This window comes from Pleurodeles waltl, chromosome 6 (assembly GCF_031143425.1).
Source record: "Pleurodeles waltl isolate 20211129_DDA chromosome 6, aPleWal1.hap1.20221129, whole genome shotgun sequence".
Classification (NCBI taxonomy): domain Eukaryota; kingdom Metazoa; phylum Chordata; class Amphibia; order Caudata; family Salamandridae; genus Pleurodeles; species Pleurodeles waltl.
Window position 1 is genome coordinate 587,147,142 of NC_090445.1, and position 4,319 is coordinate 587,151,460.

The following is a 4,319-nucleotide window of genomic DNA, read 5'->3' on the forward strand; positions in this document are numbered from 1 at the left end:
CCGCCGCTTTATCACTGACCGCCAGGGTTGTAATGAGGGCCTATATTATACAATTTTGTAGTGTTCATGACCAATCCTTAAATATTATACATTCAAAAGAGGATTATGTTGGGAGAGAAACATAATATGCTACAACTGCACACTGCATTGATGCGTAATACAGACAGAGGATAGAAATATAGAACCACTATAAACTCCAGTCCTCATAAATATAACAGTTCCTAGAAAAGTGGGACACATGGGAAATATGCCGCCTTGGAGGTCAGTTTACCTGTAAAAAATGTCTTGCCCAAGAGGGCTTTAGGTTAGAGAACATACATGAAGCTCTCTGTAATTAACATTGGTTATCCATGTACTCTATGATTGGGGATTTGGAGATTCTGGCTCCATATAGGTAGCGTAGGTGGAAGACGAAAAATGCCTCTCATGATCATTGTAATACTCCTTGTCCTTCCTCTCCTTTCTTCATAATTAACTGTGACTGCTTGCAGTTGTAGGTACGGCTGGCACTGTCTAGCTTTTTCGGTGAATCTCTGTAACACGGTGGACAGCTAAGGACTGAGTCGATATGTCTGTGTAATGTATGCCATAGTGTGAGAACTATGCAAGGTCAGGGTGAGTTTTTCTGCATGACGTTTGGGCTTTAATAACTGCCTAACCAGAGAGATTGATTGGCTCTCTAAAGCATTCTGCAGTACTATTTGTGTAACACTGGTGCCATCTATGTTTTTTTTGTAGTCGGTGGGAGCCTAGACATTTGTGTTAACCCAAAATAATTCTAAAATCCCATGCATATAGGTTGGAACTTAAGTGGGGTGTAGCTAGTTAAACGTCATTTTAATTGGTAAGGACTCTATACTAGTATGTATCTCTGCTTTAAAATATATGCTTAAATTTCGAGGGAAATCAAGTAAACAATATTTTATAAATATGTTTAAAAAAAAAAATCCAAACTTGGTCAATGTAACAAATAAGGCCTCAACATATCCCTGGAACAAAGATGCATCCACTAACTAGCCACAAAAAGTAATTATGTTCTTTGGTGCACATAGTATAAATAAATATAAAAAGGTTTAGGGTTTTCTATATGTTTATAAAATGCATAGTGAATACAGAGTTGAAATACATTTCTTTGCAAATAATTACAACCTAAGCATAGTGCCGCAGTGACTCTCATTCTAGGCTTTCCTCTATGTATGTGGGCTGAGTTTTGGTCTATATTGTGACTGTGTAATTTCGAACACTTGAGTCTAAATAATCTCATTAGGAAAGCCAGAAGATCTATGCGCTTTTTAGACCAAATAAATCCTTAAGTTGTTCCCCCGTACAACACAGTTCCTGGAACTATGGATCCCACTCAGCATCCCGCTGCAAAATAAAATTGCATGAAAGACTGTGAGTTTGACAAATACTCCAGTGAACTAGCACGCAAGTCTCTGGTCAATGCTGGATGCAAATTCTGCTTGATCAAGAACACAGAAGCATCACAGTGGTGCTGGCCGTGGCGCTTGTGGCTCTTATGCCCCTTGCGGCCCTCATGACCAATATCGAAGCAGAGGCAACATACACATCCAGATCTACGTGGAGAAACAAGAAAATGCTCTGTAGACTCAGTCACCCAATGTCTCCACACTCTACAAAGAGAGAGCATACTGCTGGAGCCATTTCGACCTGCAAACTAAATGGCCAGGAGAATCACCTGTAAGCTATCTGCAATTTGACAAGTGAAAGCAAAGATGCAACGGAAATGGATCTTTGGCATAAGAAATAGGGTTAAAGAACAGGCAGGGGGAACTGTATTTATAATGTATACAGTGCATTCAGTAAAAGCAAATCTGCCCTTCAGTCTGTTGGCCTCGTCATTGATAAGGCAACACTCCGATATTTGCCCGAAATGGCCTACACACAGAGATAGCCTTCTTTGCATTTGGGTATCTTGGCATGTTTACTTGAGACACCTTAGATTTTGTATTGCCCAACACTTTTGGACCTGATCACAGATTTGCTACCATGTAAAACACAACTGCCTAATTCAGTGTACACATTCTTACTGTACTGCCTGTCTGACGGTCAGTCAGAAAACTGACTCCACTTTTCTAGCAGTGTACAGGGCATTCCATCTGTGAATCTGCAATCAGAGACTCTACCTCTTAACCAGTCCTTCTGCTGTAAGAATCGAGTGACTAAAACACTTTTGCCATGAAAGCGGAGCCAGTGTTGCATACCTCAGAGTTTTTCTGGACACATCCTGTAAACTTTGCGTGTATCCTTGAGGTCATATAGCAATAGCAAATAACCCTGCAGACCGTGGAGAATGGAGTCCATCTCACAAACACACCTATGTGCGATACTCATTGAACAGTAGTGTGTAGAGAAGCACTGGCAGAGACAATTAGAAGGGAATTTTGCAAAGGGCCACTTCCTCTGGAACCCTCAAAATGAGTGCACACACACGTGCTAGACCTAATATAGTGATTGGTGGAGCGCTAGCACACAAGTTGCTAAAAAGGGTAAATTACGAAAGCACTAAACATAGTACATACTGCCTATTTCAATCAACGTCTCATTATCTACTAGATGAAATGTAGAACCTCCATGCATACCTTGCTACTGCCAACATATCTGCATTCTGCAGAAATCTATGGAGGACTGCTCATCAGTACGAATGTCCTTTAGAGCAAATCGTGGCCTCTTCTATCATAAAGTCCACCCTCAATGCTTGCTAGTCAAGACATAGGCCCTCTTTATGACATTGGCGGTAAAAACCGCCTACTGCCGCGGCGACGGCCGCCAAAAGACCATTGCCGCAGCTACCAGCCGTCTGCAGTATTATGACCACAGCTGGATTTCCGCCACAAGAATGGCAAAAATCTGGCTGTGGCCATGCCAGTAGACCGCTGGCAGCCGTATTATGAGAAATAATACGGCCTGGCGGTGTTCTGCTGGCGGACGCTGCTGCTGGCAGAAGCACCCCGTCCCGTCTCTTGCCGGAGGACCCCCTGGATCCATGTAAGTAGGGTCTCTGACAGGGGTGGGGGATGTTGCGTGTGTGTGGGGGTGTGAATGTGTGTGCGGGAATGCGGGTGTGTGTTGCGTGTTGAATGTGTGTGTGCATGTATAGAGGTGTGAGTGCGTGTATGTTGTGTGATGTGAATGCATGTCTGGGTGTATGTTTGTAAGTGTGTGCGGATGTGTGAGTGAATGGATGTATGCATGCGTGGATGCATGTGGGAATGGGTGCGTGTGTGTGTCTGTGAAGGGGGGCGTGAATGAGGGAGAGTGGGGGGGCTGTGGAGAGGTGGGGGACTATCTGTAGGGGGAGGGGGAAGACCCTTTCAGTGACAGGGTAGGAGTTCCCTATTACTGATAGTGCCTACGCCATGGTTTTTGTGGCATTAAGGAAGCCACGAAAACCATGGCTGTAGGTGGGGTCATAATCCCGCAGGTGGAACAGTGACAGCCGGCTGGGCTGTTACCGCCGTGGTAGTCGGAGTGGTACATTGGTGGGTTGGGAGTACCGCCAGCCTGTTGGCAGTACTTACCGCCATATTATCGCCGACCGCCGGGGTCGTAATGACCCGCGTAGTTTTAAAAAAATTCCCATGAGAAAAAACGTTACAAAGAAGAAATGTTTGTTGCTTGGTGAGGTCTATATAGTGGACTGTGCATCAGGTGGCATGGTAACCAGACACTGTGACAATTATGCATACATAGGTGAATTGCTCAAATCAGTATGCACTGGGTGTACACGCCCACAATCCAAAAGCGAATAGAGGCCTACCACAGAAAAGCAATAGGTGCCCAAGACACTTCTTGACAAGCAATACATGTAGCATATTACATCATAATGTACTCATGCAATAAAAAGAAACAAGCATTGACAAAGCCAGTTCAGGTGTAGGCTGCCAACCTTTTGGGTTTGCCGGTGCTTATCTTGTTTGTGAATTGTTTCTGTATAAGGCCCGCATTCTACGAAAACAACATTGTCTAAAAGCCAAAATGTATATATGCTTTTTTTTATAAACAAGTTTTATTGTTTTCCAAACTCCAATACAGTACACGCCAGTGGTCATTGCCTCAAGTACTACCACATTAAAAAGAGCTACAATATTCAATCATGCAGATCCAGACTATAATTTTCCCCCATGCCCCCCCCCCCATGTTTTTGCAGACAGCCCTTTGAGAAATAGATAGGTTTGTCTTGTTGGGTGCACCAGTCCACTCCTGCCCGCCAACCTACAATTGAGGGGGCCTGTGAGGATTTCTATTTCCGGGCAATATCATGCTTGCCCACCAGGGTGGTGACACCAATTAATGTT